Source organism: Cyprinus carpio, chromosome B7, assembly GCF_018340385.1.
Source record: "Cyprinus carpio isolate SPL01 chromosome B7, ASM1834038v1, whole genome shotgun sequence".
In the NCBI taxonomy this organism is placed as follows: domain Eukaryota; kingdom Metazoa; phylum Chordata; class Actinopteri; order Cypriniformes; family Cyprinidae; genus Cyprinus; species Cyprinus carpio.
In genome coordinates this window covers 1,280,716-1,302,860 of record NC_056603.1, presented here as the reverse complement: position 1 = coordinate 1,302,860, position 22,145 = coordinate 1,280,716, and the positions used below count along the sequence as shown (strand labels likewise).

Below are 22,145 nucleotides of genomic sequence, written 5' to 3'. Positions count from 1 at the left end.
TATCACTTATCCAAACCTCTTCCTGAGACTGTCATTGTTTAATATTACCAGTATATGACTTTCTAATTTACATTATATGTTATATAGCTGGTCAACTGATAACAAATTATTAATTTATTAGTTTGATGCATAATAAGATTCTTCACCTTATTAGCAACAGTTTATTTTTCCATAAGATAACATAACTCTGACATAGCTACACTCAACTAAATCGTTTGCATTTTATGCATCTTATGCACTTTATTCCTGGGCCTGCACCCCAGCAGAGTCGGAGCAGAACTCCTGTCGGACAACATCTCCAGGACTCTACACTCCATATGACTATTAAGCCAATTCTCAAATAACTGCTATGATGGATTTTGCTCTACCCACTTAAATGTTAGAAGTACTTGCGCTGTCCAATCTATTAAGACTGTGTCTGTTCCCCGAATAGTGAGGTCTAAATATAAATTTAATGTAGGATCTAGAAAAAATCTTATCGTGATTAAACCACAAAAACTTAAAATAAATGAACAAAAACAATTTCTAAAGTTTGGGCTCATAAACATTAGATCACTCACACTCAAAGCAGTTATTGTAAATTAAATGATCACAGATAATAGTTTTGATGTACTCTGCTTGACTGAAACCTGGCTAAAACCAAATGATTATATTGGTCTAAATGAGTCTACTCCACCAAACTACTGTTATAAACATGAGCCCCGTCAGACTGGTCGTAGGGGATGTGTTGCAACAATATATAGTGATATTCTCAATGTTACCCAGAAAACAGGATACAGGTTTAAATCATTCGAAAGACTTCTGCTTAATGTTACACTGTCAGATATGCAAAAGAAATCTATTGTATCTCTTTCTCTGGCTACTGTGTATAGACCACCAGGGCCGTATACAGAATTCCTAAAATTTTGAGATTTTCTCTCAGACCTGTTGGTTACTGCTGATAAAGTGCTAATTTTCAGAGATTTTAACATTCACGTTGATAATACAAATGATGCATTAGGACTTGCGTTTACTGACTTATTAAACTGTTTTGGAGTAAAGCAAAATGTCACCGGGCCCACTCATCGTTTTAATCATACGCTAGATTCAATTATATCGCATGGAATCGATTTTACTGATATAGATATCGTACCTCAAAATGATGATAGTACTGACCATTTCCTTGTATCGTGCATTCTGCATATTGATAATAATAACTTTATGGCTTCGCGTTATATTCCGGGCAGAACTATTGTTCCAGCCACCAAAGACAGATTCGCAAATAACCTGCCTGATTTATCTCAACTGCTCTGTGCACCCATAAATATACATGAACTAGACAAAATGACTGGCAACATGGGCACTATCTTCTCTAATACATTAGAAGCTGTTGCCCCCATCAAACTGAAAAAGGTTAGAGAAAAACATACTATGCCATGGTACAACAGTAATACCCACTCTCTCAAGAAAGAAACTCATAGTCTTGAGCACAAATGGAGAAAAACTAACTTGGAAGTTTTTAGAATTGCATGGAAAAAGAGTATGTCTAGCTATAGACAGGCTCTAAAAACTTCCAGCATATCCACAAACTCATAGAAAACAACCAAAACAATCCAAGGTTTTTATTTAGCATAGTGGCTAGATTAACAAATAACCAGACGTCACCCGATCTAAATATTCCCAAACAGTAAAACATCAAAAAAACAATAAAAAACTTAAATTATAAAATTAGACAACATCATAAAAACAATAACAAATTTATATCCAACACACCTGAAAAATTTTATCCACCGCAGTGTACAGTTTTATCCACCGCACCCAAAGATAAACTGCAATGCTTTACAACTATAGGACAGGAAGAGCTAAATAAACTTATCAATGCATCTAAACCAACAACATGTTTATTAGATCCTGTACCCACTAAATTACTGAAAGAGTTGTTACCTATAGCAGAAGAACCGCTTCTCAATATTATTAACTCGTCGTTATCTTTAGGTCACATCCCAAAACCATTCAAGCTGGCGGTTATTAAGCCTCTTATTAAGAGACCACAACTAGATCCTAGTGAACTGGCAAATTACAGACCCATTTCAAATCTTCCACTTATGTCTAAAATTTTTGTAAAAGGGTTAGGTTCTTGCGTCAGACCAAGGCTGCATCTCAATGCTAGTTTTTCTTGACCTTAGTGCTGCGTTCGACACCATAGATAACGAAATACTCATAGATAGATTACAAAACTATACAGGTATCCAAGGGCAGGCTTTAAGATGGTTTAGATCCTACCTGTCCGATGGCTACCACTTTGTTTATTTAAATGGGGAGTCATCTCATTTATCAACAGTAAAATATGGAGTGCCACAAGGATCTGTCCTAGGTCCTCTGCTATTTTCAATATACATGTTGTCCCTTGGTAATATCATTAGAAAATACAGGATTAGTTTCCACTGTTATGCTGATGATACTCAACTATATATCTCAACGAGACCAGATGAAACTTCTAAATTATCTAAGCTAACAGAGTGTGTTAAAAATGTAAAAGATTGGATAACCAATAATTTTCTCCTATTAAATTCAGATAAGACAGAGATATTACTTATTGCACCAAAAAACATTACACAGAATCTCGTAGATTACATTTTGAAACTAGATGGATGTACTGTTACTTCCTCTACTGTGAAAAATCTGGGTGTTATATTAGACAGTAACTTATCTTTTGAAAATCATATTTCCCATGTTACAAAAACAGCATTCTTCCATCCTCCAACATTGTCAAGCTACGAAATATGTTACCTGTTTCTGATGCAGAAAAGCTAGTTCATGCATTCATGACCTCTAGACTGGACTATTGTAATGCACTGCTAGGTGGTTGTCCTGCATCCTCAATAAACAAGCTACAGGTAGTCCAAAATGCAGCGGCTAGATTCCTTACCAGGTCAAGAAAATATGATCATATTACCCCAATTTTACAGTCTCCGCACCGGCTACCTATTAAGTTCTGTATCAGTTACAAAATATTATTACTTACTTATAAGGCCCTTAAGGGTTTAGCTCCTGCGTACCTAACTAGTCTTCCACCACGCTACAATCCATCACGCTCCCTAAGGTCACAAAACACTGGACTTTTGGTAGTACCTAGGATAGCAAAGTCCACTAAAGGAGGTAGAGCTTTTTTGCATTTGGCTCCCAAACTCTGGAATAGCCTACCTGATATTGTTCGGCGTTCAGACACACTTTCTCTGTTTAAATCTAGATTAAAAACACACCTCTTTGGCCAAGCATTCAAATAATGCATCTCATAATTTTGGACTGCAGTTATATAAGATCAAATGCGCATTATTATTCTTTAGCTTTGGTTAAACTAATTAATTTTACTTGGCTGGAACAGCAGCTACGCTAATTATGTCTCTATTTGTTTTGCCACGTAACTAGGATTTACACAAGCTCCAGTCTGGATCCAGAACACCTGAGAAGAGATGATGCCAACCCTTCAGAGGACCTCAGATGATGCTAACCTAGAGACAACATACAGAACTACCACATTTTGCTATAAGTTTGATTGCATAATTGCTGTTAAAAGTGTTAATCGTCTGATGGTTTATGTCTTTTATTGATTTTTCCGAACATTTCTGCTGTATGCACATAAACTGACAGTCATCACTGATAAGCTCCTACTAAATATTGTAGAAACTTAATTTTCTGTAAAGTTGCTTTGCAATGATTTGTATCGTAAAAGTGCTATACAAATAAACTTGAATTGAATTGAAAACTTGAATGATTCCTTATTCATTTATGGCATTCATTCAGTAGTTGTTGATTACTCATGACTATCTTTTGTTAATACATTTATTTTATTACACCTGTGTCTTCCTTGTGTTGATGATACATAAAGAGGTTCTGCAATTTAAGTATCTCACCAATCTTACTTATGTGATGTACTCATAACGGCACCTTAAGTGACACGTGATCCAAAAATTATAACATCATCGGTGATTTAAGTACCCATCACTGCACTATTTTTTCACTGCACTAAATTTACTACAGAGGAAACCCAAGTCAACACAACAAGAAGCTCCACAGAGAACAGCCTCCTGGCTCAGTCCTGGCTCAAATCAGGGACTGGCTTACTATAAGGCGACCCACACAGTTCTCCACAGTGCCACATGAAAGTCAAGTCACCTTTTTTATATAGCACATTAAGTCAAATCAAGTCACTTTTATTTATATAGTGTTTTTAACAATTCAGATTGTGCAACTTTACAGTATTAAGAAGGAAAATAGTGTGTCAATAATGCAAAATGACAATAGTAAACTTTCAGTTAGTAATTAGTAATTAGAAAATTAGTACTTAAGAAAACTTAGAAAATAATTACTGAAATTAGTAATTTTCAGTTAAAGGCAGTTCATCATTGAATTCAGTGATGTCATCATCCAGCTCAGTTCAGTTTAAATAGTATCGGTGCAGTCAAGTCAACGATATCGCTGGATATTAAAGGGATCATATTATGCTTTTTTAAAGATCATTATTTTGTGTATTTGGTGTAACAGAATATGTTGACATGCTTTCATGTTCATAAATCAATAATTTTTCAAATACTGTACATTATTGTAGGACCTCTATGCCCCACCTCTCTCAAATGCGTCATTTTCTACAAAGTCCCTCCTTCCGACAAGCACAGTCTGCTCTGATTGGCCAACTGACCCAGTGCATTGTGATTGGCCAAACACCTCAAGCAGTTGTCGGAAATGTAACACCCCTTTCCATAATCACGAGCTTCATCTTTCAAAATAAATGTAAAGACAGTTAATAATGTCCTTAGTTTTTCCATCAATTCAAGCATGAAAGGGGAACAGAGTTGTGTGACAGACACAGTGATGAAGCTCGTATGTGTTGGCAGTACACAAGCCACGGAGGGTAAAGACAGCTGACTCTGTGATGTGACCCTGTCTCTCTCTCTCACACACACACGTGCGCGCGCGTGCACACACACACACGACGTGCAAAACTCTGAATTTAAACAGTCAGTAGCAAATACTTAAACTAACAACAAAACATACTTACAGTAGCTGATTCAGAATGCCAGATTGTCATAGCAAAGTCAGAATTACCTCCTCTCCTAGGTTCATGAAATGGTTGTCCATAAAATGCGTTGCTGTTCTGTTGTAAGTAATCTTAAAGATTCCTAAATGCATCTACTTTCGGAAGGCCAAATAAAGTACTTTTGCTTTCGCCTAGAAACACACAGCATCTCCCTGACATGACTGCTTCAACACAAACTGCAGTTACTGAAACCACGCCTTCTTTCTTTGCATTAACAATTGGGCGGCATTACGCAAATATTTTCACATTGTGATGTAGACATGTAGGGGCGTGTTTCAATGAGCCGTTTTTGGGGGCGAGGCAGAGTCTTAACTTTCATAAAGAATATCTCTTTGGTTTTGAGACTTTAGTCTTTGCAACTTCAGGGATCTTATCTTTGCACAATCAGCTTGTAACACTCCAAAGAGAAAGGAAAACTTGAAATCACATCATATGACCCCTTTAAGTGTCCCCAACTAAGCAAACCAGAGGCGACAGTAGCAAGGAACCAAAACTCCATCGTTGACAATATGGAGAAAAAAACCTCGGGAGAAACCAGGGTCATTATGCAGTACGGACTGTGTCAAAGCTTTACAGTGTCAAACAGAAAAATAGTTTGTCGATAATGCAAGAGGACAATAAAAAAGAGTACCGTTATTCATATAGATCTATTCCTGTTTGAGTTCTTCTCTTACTTTTCTCTCATACTCAAGTAGCTTACACTTAAACTACAAAAAAAATGCACAGAGCCACAAATTACTATACTACTACTACTACTACTACTACTACTATACTACTACTACTACTACTAATATTATTATTATTTATATAAGGGTATTTTTATACTCTGGTCACTTTAATATGCTTTTAAATGGTCCTCCACTTATCTGTGTTTGCACTCTGAGCAATTTCAAATGTTTTCAAAGTGTTTTGCATCAAGTATTATGGCAAATCACAGAGATATCTGCTAAATTCGTCAACACAGTGGCCCATCAGATGGGTTTAATTGTATTCATATTCTGTAATTACAACCAACAAAGTGTGGACATGATGTAAATAAGAGATTCATAGTGCAGTGTAGTCAGCTTTGATTGTAATGAGAGTGTTTGCAAGAGTGCAGAACCCTGTGAGCTCAGTGAAATGACTGACAGCTCCAGTCATTATCTAAAATTAGAATTTTAGAAAATGTGTGACCTTTCTCTTCCTTCATCAAACCTATTCAGCACTGTCCACAACACACCTCAGAGGAATCATTTATAAGTATTTAATTAGTTGAGCTTTAAGCTATTTGAGTGAGAGAGAGTGACAGAGAGACAGAGTTGCGATGAAGATGATCAGATGGAGTTTGGCATAGAGTGAAAAAAGGAAGAAGAGAAAGACTACATTATTTACTTCTTTTGCTCTTCTGCATGTCAAACAGGCCAAGAGGAGAGATGCAAATAAAAGGAAAATAACAGCCTTTGGGTCTGAGCGCTGAGCTCACCACAGCTCTGTGAGCCCAGAGATGACCTTTAAGGCCACACAAACACAGGGTGACTCAAAGACGCAGCAGATTTAGTGTGTGTGTGTGTGTGTGTGTGTGTGTGTGTGTGTGTGTGTGTGTGCGTGTGTGTGGCTACACATCAGCCTACATTCTATCCTCTAACTGTTGCTCATCCCTCTTTCCTTTTGTTTCTATAAGGACCCTTGTCTTGAAGGGATTTACGCTCTATTAAAAAAAAGAGCTTAATAGCCAAGATTATTTTTTGCACTATTTTACTTCATGAAGGAAAATCTAAGAATTCTATATGAGTAAAAAAAAAAAAAAAAAAATCCTAGAAATTCAAGTGTGTCTCTCTCTTATTTTTTTCCCAATAAAAAATAGGCTTTATTGGGATGACTGTGTAACATCACAATGTTGCCAAAGCAATAAACATATTATAAAAAAACATAAAGATAAATAAAATCAGGGAAACACATATAAATGTCCAGTTTACATAAGTAAAAAAAAAAAAAAAAACGAAAATGAATGCAGAGAGCAATGGTAAAAAGAAAGGATGGTTCAGCCTTTGTCCCTCATTTGATGGCAGGAAGACACAATTTTCCTTTTCTCCCAAAATATACGAGAGTCTGTCTAAATTTCTCACTCTCTTTCTGTTGTGCTTTCTGCCATCTTCAGTTTGGTTTTTATTTGCATTATTAAGCATCTTCAGAGTTTCATTCTGGTTTGTCACACTGTCAGGTTTTGGTTATAGATGCCCAAACAGACTCACTCACATTTTTCATGCAAATATATTCAAACAACAGATCTGCATTATAAACGGAATGCTAATTCTTCCTGGTGTAATTTGGTGCATAAACTGTGAGGGAATATTTAGATCGGGTGGCATGTGGTTATTTGTTAATCTAGCCACTGTGCGAAATAAAAACCTTGGATTGTTTTGGGTATTTTCTATGAGTTCGCGGGTATGCTCGACCATGTCAGCTTTTAGAGCCTGTCTATAGCTGGACATACTGTTTTTTCAAGCAATTCTAAAATCTTCCAAGTTAGTTTTTCTCCATTTGTGCTCAAGACTACGAGTTTCTTTCTTGAGAGAGTGGGTATTACTGTTGTACCATAGCACAGTACGTTTTAATCTAACCTTTTTCAATTTGATGGGGACAACAGCTTATAATGAACTAGAGAAGACAGTGCCCATGTTGCCAGTCATTTCGTCTAGTTCATGTGTATTTATGGGTACACAGAGCAGTTGAGATAAATCATGCAGTTTATTTATGAATCTATCCTTGGTAGATAGATTATCTCGAATGTGTCTCGAACGTGTCCTCACCTGCACTCAAAGGTAGATATACATCCGCCATTAAAAGCAAGTAACAGTGACTAAAACAATGGTATGTGAATAGAGTATTAGCAATGCATGCAAGATTAGCGGCAACCATACTGGTGATGCTAACAGGCTATAAACTAATAGCGGACTCGGGAAATCAAAATAAAACTAGTGATAACAAGGTTCTCTGATTGTTTTTGTTGTAGAATACGGCAGAGGATATATTCACACATTATAGAAACGAAAATTATGGTGTATAAAATTGATTTTAAGATAGAAAATAGACAATAAAGAATTAACTTGATGGAGCTCAAACTAGAAACACACGGCAGCAACAAACAGCATCTATGCTAATAACATCTACGCTAATATTAGATCCAGTCCGTATCCAGATCAGATGGTGGATCAGCACCTAGAGATGACCTTGACTGCCCTGAAATCTCAGCAGAGACCAGGACATTTAAATATGCCCCAAAGACTGATCCCATCCGAAGACCTCGTCTCCTAGACGGCCACTGGGACAAGACAACAGGAACCAGATGAGTCCTCTGCTCCATCTGACTCTGCTGCAGCCTAGATTTAAACTGGGTTTGTCTGACCAGAGGACACACTTTTTCCCCATTTAATATTGTAAAGCTGGTTTGACACAATTTGTATTGTAAAAAGCACTATATAAATAATGGTGACTTGACTTGTCATCGTTTTTCTGTTTTTCTGTTGAAACTGCAACTTTGTTTCAAAATTAATTGCGGGCACAAAAGTGATATAGAACCAAAATCACTTTGCAACATTAATTCAATGCAGTTAGCGTTAACACATCAACATTGACTTGTTATCTGGCTTGCTATATTGGTCTAGTTCTGTAACCAGTGGAATTTTAAACTGCAATTTTTTTTTAAAGCAAAATGTTGCCATAGATTTATATTTGCAAAAATGACATATTTCTATTTGCTCCCCCACCAGAAATATTCAACCCAAAAGTAATACTTATAAATTGCACTTAACCCCATAGAACAATGGAGGATTTAGAACCCTTCCCAATATATACTGAGTATTAAATTTCGATGGAAGCTGTTTGAGTGCTTATGCCTGTCCTCCATAATTTCAGTAACTTCAGATACGTCTGGAGAAAGTGTCCTGTTCTTTTTCCATAGCTGAATATACACTCCAGATGAAGACGTGTCCAGCTGCCAATGATGTTGTAAACTCATTAGGATGCTGAGTCACATTCCAGAAATAACAGACATGACGGCCCATCACGACCCAGTTAACTAACCTCCAGCACAGCACAATTCCCTTGGGTCCAAGTGCCACTGTCTTCAAAAGCACAGGTTCTTTTGAATGATTGTAAGGGAGTGATCTCAGCACATGAGCAATAGGAACAGATGGACTGACTTCCATGAATAAATCATTAATGTTCCTACTGAAAAGGCCAGAATTATCCTGATTTAAGCACAGTGTGGTCATTGTCAAGGTTTATTACACAACTATGCATACTAAAGCACAAATACAGACTTTCTCTGACTGAGGTTCTTCCTTAACTCTTTCATATAAAAGTAAGTATTTTAGAAGAGAAAAGAATTTCCTCAAAAACCTATTTGGAACTAACCTGAACCCTAATCCAAAAAAAAAAAAAAAAAAAAAGGTTTTCGTAGCAAATACATTCATTAATGAAATATATATTGTACTTGTAAAATCATTTCAAATCTTTGTTTTGTTGAATTTTATGATCATCAAAGCTTAGCAAACATGATATATAAATAAAACACCCTTGATTTTGTGGTGTACCATTATAAGCATGCTGTGTGTGTTTGTGTGTCTTTATCAGTATAACAGTTTTGTACTGTACTTTGTGATTTCTTATGCCAAATTTGGCAAAAGTATGTAACTGAGATAGAAATCAGTGTATGAATTAAATTGTCTGTGAAAATCTCAGGATTCATAAACTTTTGTATGATTGCACATTTTAGAAGCTGTGTGTGTTTGTGATTGTGTGTGTTGATAGGGGAGTGTAACGTCCAAGGTTCAAACCTAAAGTCTGGAAATTCCTGTTTTTGTATCTCTTTCCCCCTTTCTGTTTCTTATTTCTTTTCCAGGGACGGGACTGTGGAGCTGTGTCATATGGTCTACTGTATGGGAAACTCCGCTCATTCACGTGAGGGCGTGCTGAGGTGTACGCAGGTGAGTAATTATAGTCTCTGAAATTCGGTGTGACACTAGTGTGTCTCACTTTGAGACGAGGTGTATTCCAATGTATAAAACTTCCTCCAATAATATCTAAATACCCAGGTTAGGGGAATGAAACCTCCAAGGTTCAAACCCAAGGTCTGAACCTGGTTGTGCTCGGTCCATCCGTCCACTGACCACTAAAGACCCATCCAAGCCAGGCCAAGTTCACAAGCACGCATCCCCTCTCATCCTTACATCTGATTGTGGGCACGACCTCCCGATCAAAAGCCTCCCAATGTGACCCAGGGTTAAGCAGCCCAGGGTTAGAGTGATTAGGGTTTTGCCCAGGGTTACGCCACAGTGGTTACCAATGGTTAAGTTTAGGGCCAGGGTGGGTATAGCCACCGGGGCTACTAACGGGTAGGTTTAGAGCCAGGGTGTGTATAGCCATAGGAGTTACTAACTGGTAGGGTTAGGGCCAGGGTTGGTACTAGGTCCGCTGGGGTTACACTAACAGGTAGGGGTTAGGTTAGGGTTAGGTTATATAGACAAATGCGAAGAGTGTCCCTCTATGAAGTGGTCGATTGTGGGCATATCTCTCCCGATCAGCCGTACGTGCTAGAGTGGGTCAAGCAGCCCAGGGTTATACTATTAGGGGGCCCCCCCAGGGATTGCCCTTGGTTTCGTTACTCTAATGGCCCACCAGGGCCAGGGTGGGTATAGCCATCGGGGTTCAACGGGTAGGTTTGTAGAGCCAGGGTGCTGTATTTGCCATAGGATTACTAACGGGTAGGTTTAGGGCCAGGGTTGGTTAAGCACTGGGGTTACTAACTCTAGCTTAGATTCAGGGTGGGTATAGCCATAGCAATTACTAACGGGTTAGGTTTAGGGCCAGCAGTATAGCCGTAGGGTTACTAACGGGTGAGTTTAGTTTCCAGCCCTAGGGTTGGGTTATAGTGTGCTAGTTAGGTTTAGTGTTCAGTTTCTAGCGTTAGGGTTACTAAGGGTTAGAGGGTTAGGTGCAGGGTTAGGGTATAGTGGGTAGGTTAGGGTTAGGTTAGGGTTAGAGGGTTAGGGTTAGGTTAGGGTAGTTTAGGTTTATATTGAAAGAGTCAGGTAAAGGCGTTAGAGTGGGGTTAGGTAAGAGAGTGGTCGACACCACCCCCCATAGGGCTCGTGACCCGTTACGTGCTAGAGTGCTCAAACTTGGTTTATTATACTCCACCTGGGGCCCCCCCCCAGTCGATTACCCTTGGGCTTTAACAATGCTCTAGCCCGCTCACCAGGTGCTGAGGTATGGTCATTGATCGTTTCAGTTCTGTTGTACCTAGAGAGCCTTTTAGATTTGGTCGACAGGTGTATACTAATTGGATGATGCCCAGTCGATTTCACTTGGTTTTTATCACTCTAGCTCCACCATGTGCCGAGATATAGCAAATGATCACTTACTTGAGTTTCGCAGTTCTAGGGCTAGGGTTGGAGTTTCGCAGTTTCCAGCCCTAGAGTTGAGTTTCAGTGTGCTAGGGCTAGTGTTCAGTTTCTCTATACAGCTGATCAGCCCTAGGGTTGAGTTTCTCTATACAGTTTTTATTTTTTTTATTTTTTTATTTTGTTTTGGAGGCGGTGTATTTATATGTGTAGGTTGGACTTAATCCCTTGTGTTGGGGTTTGTGTTGGTTGGGGTTACTTAGTCGGCACCCCCTGGTGTGGAACTTAGTCATATAGTTTTTTTTTAGTGTTTTTTGGGTGAGTTTGTCTAAGTCATATGTGGCTAGTTGGGACTGAATCATATTGGTTGGACTTAGGTGGAGATATATACAAAATTTTAGGCTGGTAGGGGACTTTTTCCATATTGGTCGGACTTTAGTATGTTTTGGGTGGGTTTGAATTAGTCCAGGGTAAGGTGGTTTGGACTTAGTCATATTGTTTGGTAGAGACTTAGTGTTTTGTGTGGGTTGGACTTAGGTCATATAAGTTGGGTTGGGACTTAGTCATATTGGTTGGTACTTAGTCATATAGAGGGTTAGGACTTAGTTTTTTTTAGGTGGGTTGGACTCAGTAATATGTGGCTGGTTGGGATTTAGTCATATTGGTTGGACATAGTTATGTGGCGTTTGGTTGGGGTTTTACACACGGTTCAGTTGGTTGGATTTAGTGTTTTGTGTGGGTTGGACTTAGTCAGGTATAAAGCTGGTCCTCATTAGTTTGGGACTTAGTCATAGGGTTAGGACTTAGTTTTTCTAGGTGGGTTTGGACTTAGTCATATAAGCTGGTTGGGACTTAGTCATTGGGTTTGACTTAGTGTTTTGGGCAGTGGGTTGGACTGAGTGGTTTTTTGAGTGCTTCTGAGTGGTTTTTTGAGTGGTTTGGTTAGGTTTTGGGTGGTTTGAAGCAGGGTTGGTGTTGGTTTTGAGTGCACTTTTTCTTCCCCTTGTTCTCTTAGGGTTTACTTTTTTGGTTAGTGTTTTTTTTAGTGTAGCTGAGGGTTTTTTTGAGTGGTTGGTTAGGTTTCACACACCTTTTTGTGTTTTTAGTAGGGTTGGTAGTTGGTTTTTGTGTGGTTTATGAGTGTTCTTGAGTGGTGTCTTTTGAGTGGTTTTTTGAAAAATACACTTTTTGTGTGTATGATACATCGAGTTTTTTAGCTGTGTACATTTTAGGGTTTCAGGGTTAGGTTTGGGTAGGGTTTCTTAGGTTTTGAGGTGTAGGTGTTTTGAGTATGTATCTGTTGATTTTTTGAGTCCCACCCATGGTCACCAAGCAGGCTCCACTCTCATACTGGCCACACCAGAGTGTCCCATCACCCAGTATAGGGCTCTAACAATCAGGGCTCTAACAATCAGGGCTCTAATGTCCCGGGCTCTATTACCCAGGGCCTAAGTGGTTAAGGTCAGTGTTGGTTTTTGGGAGGAGATTTTAAACTATATACAGGTACACAAGCCTTTTATCGCGACGTTTCGACAGCTTTCTGTGTCTTCTTCAGGCATGACTTGTGTAAAATAAATGTTTTCTTCTCTGAGCTCAATTTAATTTTTTAATTTTCTTTCTAAACACCATGTATGTGGTGGAGCAAAAAATCAACTGTCATCCTCTTCTCACTCGGGAGCTGTGTGTGCAGCTTCTTATTATACCCCGAGCAGGGCCTAGGCTCCTCCCCTCTGTTTATTTTTGAATTTTTAAATTTTTCAGAGCCTTTTCTTTGAATATATCAAGCACTTTTAAGTGCATTTTTTGAATTTAAGCACTCTTTCATCTTCCCTTACACTCTTATAAGTTTACTTTTTTTGTTTTAGTGTACACTTTTTTTGTGTTACTATCTTCACAGACCCATTTATTTCTTTTTCACTTTCACACACTTATTTGTGTTTTTAGCAGCCCTTTGTTTTATTTTACAACACATATTTTTGTGTTATCTATCACTCACGGCACCCCCATTGTCTTTTCAACCTTAACTGTGCTTTCATTCAAAAAAATACACCTTTTTGTGCTATGATACATCCCTCTTTTTAGCTCACTACTGTACATTTTTGTGTATCACATTTAAACCAACTATATACAAATTCTATTTCCATGACTCTTAACCCATATGTATCTTTTTTGATTTTTTTCAGATGGAGACATCCAGTATGGTTTTCCGTAAAGGGAGACCAGCGAGGCCCAGAGAGAGAGGCACGGGCTGAGTTAGGTAAGTAGAGATCCCAGAACCAACGCCCAAAGGGCATCGGACTGGGTTGTGCACTGTCCATCCCACCCATGGTCACCAAGCAGGCTCCACTCTCATACTGGCCACACCAGAGTGTCCCATCACCCAGTATAGGGCTCTAACAATCAGGGCTCTAACAATCAGGGCTCTAATGTCCCGGGCTCTATTACCCAGGGCCTAAGTGGTTAAGGTCAGTGTTGGTTTTTGGGAGGAGATTTTAAACTATATACAGGTACACAAGCCTTTTATCGCGACGTTTCGACAGCTTTCTGTGTCTTCTTCAGGCATGACTTGTGTAAAATAAATGTTTTTCTTCTCTGAGCTCAATTTAATTTTTTAATTTTCTTTCTAAACACCATGTATGTGGTGGAGCAAAAAAAATCAACTGTCATCCTCTTCTCACTCGGGAGCTGTGTGTGCAGCTTCTTATACCCCGAGCAGGGCCTAGGCTCCTCCCCTCTGTTTATTTTTGAATTTTTAAATTTTTCAGAGCCTTTTCTTTGAATATATCAAGCACTTTTAAGTGCATTTTTTGAATTTAAGCACTCTTTCATCTTCCCTTACACTCTTATAAGTTTACTTTTTTTGTTTTAGTGTACACTTTTTTTGTGTTACTATCTTCACAGACCCATTTATTTCTTTTTCACTTTCACACACTTATTTGTGTTTTTAGCAGCCCTTTGTTTTATTTTACAACACATATTTTTGTGTTATCTATCACTCACGGCACCCCCATTGTCTTTTCAACCTTAACTGTGCTTTCATTCAAAAAAATACACCTTTTTGTGCTATGATACATCCCTCTTTTTAGCTCACTACTGTACATTTTTGTGTATCACATTTAAACCAACTATATACAAATTCTATTTCCATGACTCTTAACCCATATGTATCTTTTTTGATTTTTTTTTCAGATGGAGACATCCAGTATGGTTTTCCGTAAAGGGAGACCAGCGAGGCCCAGAGAGAGAGGCACGGGCTGAGTTAGGTAAGTAGAGATCCCAGAACCAACGCCCAAAGGGCATCGGACTGGGTTGTGCACTGTCCATCCCACCCATGGTCACCAAGCAGGCTCCACTTTCATACTGGCCACACCAGAGTGTCCCATCACCCAGTATAGGGCTCTAACAATCAGGGCTCTAACAATCAGGGCTCTAATGTCCCGGGCTCTATTACCCAGGGCCTAAGTGGTTAAGGTCAGTGTTGGTTTTTGGGAGGAGATTTTAAACTATATACAGGTACACAAGCCTTTTATCGCGACGTTTCGACAGCTTTCTGTGTCTTCTTCAGGCATGACTTGTGTAAAATAAATGTTTTCTTCTCTGAGCTCAATTTAATTTTTTAATTTTCTTTCTAAACACCATGTATGTGGTGGAGCAAAAAATCAACTGTCATCCTCTTCTCACTCGGGAGCTGTGTGTGCAGCTTCTTATACCCCGAGCAGGGCCTAGGCTCCTCCCCTCTGTTTATTTTTGAATTTTTAAATTTTCAGAGCCTTTTCTTTGAATATATCAAGCACTTTTAAGTGCATTTTTTGAATTTAAGCACTCTTTCATCTTCCCTTACACTCTTATAAGTTTACTTTTTTTGTTTTAGTGTACACTTTTTTTGTGTTACTATCTTCACAGACCCATTTATTTCTTTTTCACTTTCACACACTTATTTGTGTTTTTAGCAGCCCTTTGTTTTATTTTACAACACATATTTTTGTGTTATCTATCACTCACGGCACCCCCATTGTCTTTTCAACCTTAACTGTGCTTTCATTCAAAAAAATACACCTTTTTGTGCTATGATACATCCCTCTTTTTAGCTCACTACTGTACATTTTTGTGTATCACATTTAAACCAACTATATACAAATTCTATTTCCATGACTCTTAACCCATATGTATCTTTTTTGATTTTTTTTTTCAGATGGAGACATCCAGTATGGTTTTCCGTAAAGGGAGACCAGCGAGGCCCAGAGAGAGAGGCACGGGCTGAGTTAGGTAAGTAGAGATCCCAGAACCAACGCCCAAAGGGCATCGGACTGGGTTGTGCACTGTCCATCCCACCCATGGTCACCAAGCAGGCTCCACTTTCATACTGGCCACACCAGAGTGTCCCATCACCCAGTATAGGGCTCTAACAATCAGGGCTCTAACAATCAGGGCTCTAATGTCCCGGGCTCTATTACCCAGGGCCTAAGTGGTTAAGGTCAGTGTTGGTTTTTGGGAGGAGATTTTAAACTATATACAGGTACACAAGCCTTTTATCGCGACGTTTCGACAGCTTTCTGTGTCTTCTTCAGGCATGACTTGTGTAAAATAAATGTTTTCTTCTCTGAGCTCAATTTAATTTTTTAATTTTCTTTCTAAACACCCATGTATGTGGTGGAGCAAAAAATCAACTGTCATCCTCTTCTCACTCGGGAGCTGTGTGTGTGCAGCTTCTTATACCCCGAGCAGGGCCTAGGCTCCTCCCCTCTGTTTATTTTTGAATTTTTAAATTTTTCAGAGCCTTTTCTTTGAATATATCAAGCACTTTTAAGTGCATTTTTTGAATTTAAGCACTCTTTCATCTTCCCTTACACTCTTATAAGTTTACTTTTTTTGTTTTAGTGTACACTTTTTTTGTGTTACTATCTTCACAGACCCATTTATTTCTTTTTCACTTTCACACACTTATTTGTGTTTTTTAGCAGCCCTTTGTTTTATTTTACAACACATATTTTTGTGTTATCTATCACTCACGGCACCCCCATTGTCTTTTCAACCTTAACTGTGCTTTCATTCAAAAAAATACACCTTTTTGTGCTATGATACATCCCTCTTTTTAGCTCACTACTGTACATTTTTGTGTATCACATTTAAACCAACTATATACAAATTCTATTTCCATGACTCTTAACCCATATGTATCTTTTTTGATTTTTTTCAGATGGAGACATCCAGTATGGTTTTCCGTAAAGGGAGACCAGCGAGGCCCAGAGAGAGAGGCACGGGCTGAGTTAGGTAAGTAGAGATCCCAGAACCAACGCCCAAAGGGCATCGGACTGGGTTGTGCACTGTCCATCCCACCCATGGTCACCAAGCAGGCTCCAATCTCATACTGGCCACACCAGAGTGTCCCATCACCCAGTATAGGGCTCTAACAATCAGGGCTCTAACAATCAGGGCTCTAATGTCCCGGGCTCTATTACCCAGGGCCTAAGTGGTTAAGGTCAGTGTTGGTTTTTGGGAGGAGATTTTAAACTATATACAGGTACACAAGCCTTTTATCGCGACGTTTCGACAGCTTTCTGTGTCTTCTTCAGGCATGACTTGTGTAAAATAAATGTTTTCTTCTCTGAGCTCAATTTAATTTTTTAATTTTCTTTCTAAACACCATGTATGTGGTGGAGCAAAAAATCAAACTGTCATCCTCTTCTCACTCGGGAGCTGTGTGTGCAGCTTCTTATACCCCGAGCAGGGCCTAGGCTCCTCCCCTCTGTTTATTTTTGAATTTTTAAATTTTTCAGAGCCTTTTCTTTGAATATATCAAGCACTTTTAAGTGCATTTTTTGAATTTAAGCACTCTTTCATCTTCCCTTACACTCTTATAAGTTTACTTTTTTTGTTTTAGTGTACACTTTTTTTGTGTTACTATCTTCACAGACCCATTTATTTCTTTTTCACTTTCACACACTTATTTGTGTTTTTAGCAGCCCTTTGTTTTATTTTACAACACATATTTTTGTGTTATCTATCACTCACGGCACCCCCATTGTCTTTTCAACCTTAACTGTGCTTTCATTCAAAAAAATACACCTTTTTGTGCTATGATACATCCCTCTTTTTAGCTCACTACTGTACATTTTTGTGTATCACATTTAAACCAACTATATACAAATTCTATTTCCATGACTCTTAACCCATATGTATCTTTTTTGATTTTTTTCAGATGGAGACATCCAGTATGGTTTTCCGTAAAGGGAGACCAGCGAGGCCCAGAGAGAGAGGCACGGGCTGAGTTAGGTAAGTAGAGATCCCAGAACCAACGCCCAAAGGGCATCGGACTGGGTTGTGCACTGTCCATCCCACCCATGGTCACCAAGCAGGCTCCACTTTCATACTGGCCACACCAGAGTGTCCCATCACCCAGTATAGGGCTCTAACAATCAGGGCTCTAACAATCAGGGCTCTAATGTCCCGGGCTCTATTACCCAGGGCCTAAGTGGTTAAGGTCAGTGTTGGTTTTTGGGAGGAGATTTTAAACTATATACAGGTACACAAGCCTTTTATCGCGACGTTTCGACAGCTTTCTGTGTCTTCTTCAGGCATGACTTGTGTAAAATAAATGTTTTCTTCTCTGAGCTCAATTTAATTTTTTAATTTTCTTTCTAAACACCATGTATGTGGTGGAGCAAAAAATCAACTGTCATCCTCTTCTCACTCGGGGAGCTGTGTGTGCAGCTTCTTATACCCCGAGCAGGGCCTAGGCTCCTCCCCTCTGTTTATTTTTGAATTTTTAAATTTTTCAGAGCCTTTTCTTTGAATATATCAAGCACTTTTAAGTGCATTTTTTGAATTTAAGCACTCTTTCATCTTCCCTTACACTCTTATAAGTTTACTTTTTTTGTTTTAGTGTACACTTTTTTTGTGTTACTATCTTCACAGACCCATTTATTTCTTTTTCACTTTCACACACTTATTTGTGTTTTTAGCAGCCCTTTGTTTTATTTTACAACACATATTTTTGTGTTATCTATCACTCACGGCACCCCCATTGTCTTTTCAACCTTAACTGTGCTTTCATTCAAAAAAATACACCTTTTTGTGCTATGATACATCCCTCTTTTTAGCTCACTACTGTACAGTTTTGTGTATCACATTTAAACCAACTATATACAAATTCTATTTCCATGACTCTTAACCCATATGTATCTTTTTTGATTTTTTTCAGATGGAGACATCCAGTATGGTTTTCCGTAAAGGGAGACCAGCGAGGCCCAGAGAGAGAGGCACGGGCTGAGTTAGGTAAGTAGAGATCCCAGAACCAACGCCCAAAGGGCATCGGACTGGGTTGTGCACTGTCCATCCCACCCATGGTCACCAAGCAGGCTCCACTCTCATACTGGCCACACCAGAGTGTCCCATCACCCAGTATAGGGCTCTAACAATCAGGGCTCTAACAATCAGGGCTCTAATGTCCCGGGCTCTATTACCCAGGGCCTAAGTGGTTAAGGTCAGTGTTGGTTTTTGGGAGGAGATTTTAAACTATATACAGGTACACAAGCCTTTTATCGCGACGTTTCGACAGCTTTCTGTGTCTTCTTCAGGCATGACTTGTGTAAAATAAATGTTTTCTTCTCTGAGCTCAATTTAATTTTTTAATTTTCTTTCTAAACACCATGTATGTGGTGGAGCAAAAAATCAACTGTCATCCTCTTCTCACTCGGGAGCTGTGTGTGCAGCTTCTTATACCCCGAGCAGGGCCTAGGCTCCTCCCCTCTGTTTATTTTTGAATTTTTAAATTTTTCAGAGCCTTTTCTTTGAATATATCAAGCACTTTTAAGTGCATTTTTTGAATTTAAGCACTCTTTCATCTTCCCTTACACTCTTATAAGTTTACTTTTTTTGTTTTAGTGTACACTTTTTTTGTGTTACTATCTTCACAGACCCATTTATTTCTTTTTCACTTTCACACACTTATTTGTGTTTTTAGCAGCCCTTTGTTTTATTTTACAACACATATTTTTGTGTTATCTATCACTCACGGCACCCCCATTGTCTTTTCAACCTTAACTGTGCTTTCATTCAAAAAAATACACCTTTTTGTGCTATGATACATCCCTCTTTTTAGCTCACTACTGTACATTTTTGTGTATCACATTTAAACCAACTATATACAAATTCTATTTCCATGACTCTTAACCCATATGTATCTTTTTTGATTTTTTTCAGATGGAGACATCCAGTATGGTTTTCCGTAAAGGGAGACCAGCGAGGCCCAGAGAGAGAGGCACGGGCTGAGTTAGGTAAGTAGAGATCCCAGAACCAACGCCCAAAGGGCATCGGACTGGGTTGTGCACTGTCCATCCCACCCATGGTCACCAAGCAGGCTCCACTCTCATACTGGCCACACCAGAGTGTCCCATCACCCAGTATAGGGCTCTAACAATCAGGGCTCTAACAATCAGGGCTCTAATGTCCCGGGCTCTATTACCCAGGGCCTAAGTGGTTAAGGTCAGTGTTGGTTTTTGGGAGGAGATTTTAAACTATATACAGGTACACAAGCCTTTTATCGCGACGTTTCGACAGCTTTCTGTGTCTTCTTCAGGCATGACTTGTGTAAAATAAATGTTTTCTTCTCTGAGCTCAATTTAATTTTTTAATTTTCTTTCTAAACACCATGTATGTGGTGGAGCAAAAAAAAAATCAACTGTCATCCTCTTCTCACTCGGGAGCTGTGTGTGCAGCTTCTTATACCCCGAGCAGGGCCTAGGGCTCCTCCCCTCTGTTTATTTTTGAATTTTTAAATTTTTCAGAGCCTTTTCTTTGAATATATCAAGCACTTTTAAGTGCATTTTTTGAATTTAAGCACTCTTTCATCTTCCCTTACACTCTTATAAGTTTACTTTTTTTGTTTTAGTGTACACTTTTTTTGTGTTACTATCTTCACAGACCCATTTATTTCTTTTTCACTTTCACACACTTATTTGTGTTTTTAGCAGCCCTTTGTTTTATTTTACAACACATATTTTTGTGTTATCTATCACTCACGGCACCCCCATTGTCTTTTCAACCTTAACTGTGCTTTCATTCAAAAAAATACACCTTTTTGTGCTATGATACATCCCTCTATTTTAGCTCACTACTGTACATTTTTGTGTATCACATTTAAACCAACTATATACAAATTCTATTTCCATGACTCTTAACCCATATGTATCTTTTTTTGATTTTTTTCAGATGGAGACATCCAGTATGGTTTTCCGTAAAGGGAGACCAGCGAGGCCCAGAGAGAGAGGCACGGGCTGAGTTAGGTAAGTAGAGATCCCAGAACCAACGCCCAAAGGGCATCGGACTGGGTTGTGCACTGTCCATCCCACCCATGGTCACCAAGCAGGCTCCACTCTCATACTGGCCACACCAGAGTGTCCCATCACCCAGTATAGGGCTCTAACAATCAGGGCTCTAACAATCAGGGCTCTAATGTCCCGGGCTCTATTACCCAGGGCCTAAGTGGTTAAGGTCAGTGTTGGTTTTTGGGAGGAGATTTTAAACTATATACAGGTACACAAGCCTTTTATCGCGACGTTTCGACAGCTTTCTGTGTCTTCTTCAGGCATGACTTGTGTAAAATAAATGTTTTCTTCTCTGAGCTCAATTTAATTTTTTAATTTTCTTTCTAAACACCATGTATGTGGTGGAGCAAAAAATCAACTGTCATCCTCTTCTCACTCGGGAGCTGTGTGTGCAGCTTCTTATACCCCGAGCAGGGCCTAGGCTCCTCCCCTCTGTTTATTTTTGAATTTTTAAATTTTTCAGAGCCTTTTCTTTGAATATATCAAGCCCTTTTACGTGCACTTTTTGAATTCAAGCACTCTTTCATCTTCCCTTACACTCTTATAAGTTTACTTTTTTTGTTTTAGTGTACACTTTTTTTGTGTTACTATCTTCACAGACCCATTTATTTCTTTTTCACTTTCCACACACTTATTTGTGTTTTTAGCAGCCCTTTGTTTTATTTTACAACACATATTTTTGTGTTATCTATCACTCACGGCACCCCCATTGTCTTTTCAACCTTAACTGTGCTTTCATTCAAAAAAATACACCTTTTTGTGCTATGATACATCCCTCTTTTTAGCTCACTACTGTACATTTTTGTGTATCACATTTAAACCAACTATATACAAATTCTATTTCCATGACTCTTAACCCATATGTATCTTTTTTGATTTTTTTCCAGATGGAGACATCCAGTATGGTTTTCCGTAAAGGGAGACCAGCGAGGCCCAGAGAGAGAGGCACGGGCTGAGTTAGGTAAGTAGAGATCCCAGAACCAACGCCCAAAGGGCATCGGACTGGGTTGTGCACTGTCCATCCCACCCATGGTCACCAAGCAGGCTCCACTCTCATACTGGCCACACCAGAGTGTCCCATCACCCAGTATAGGGCTCTAACAATCAGGGCTCTAACAATCAGGGCTCTAATGTCCCGGGCTCTATTACCCAGGGCCTAAGTGGTTAAGGTCAGTGTTGGTTTTTGGGAGGAGATTTTAAACTATATACAGGTACACAAGCCTTTTATCGCGACGTTTCGACAGCTTTCTGTGTCTTCTTCAGGCATGACTTGTGTAAAATAAATGTTTTCTTCTCTGAGCTCAATTTAATTTTTTAATTTTCTTTCTAAACACCATGTATGTGGTGATCCTCCTCTTC

The 22,145-nt window shown here is 39.0% G+C and overlaps 1 long non-coding RNA gene across 1 annotated transcript; it reads left to right on the top strand.

Moving 5' to 3' along the window:
- Window positions 1-13,158: 13,158 nt before the first annotated feature.
- Window positions 13,159-22,126, top strand: LOC109085484. Its single transcript, XR_006155118.1, has 9 exons — window positions 13,159-13,717; window positions 14,650-14,723; window positions 15,653-15,726; window positions 16,658-16,731; window positions 17,660-17,733; window positions 18,662-18,735; window positions 19,663-19,736; window positions 20,671-20,744; window positions 21,674-22,126. It is a non-coding gene; the product is annotated as an uncharacterized LOC109085484 (long non-coding RNA).
- The last annotated feature ends 19 nt before the right edge of the window (window positions 22,127-22,145 follow it).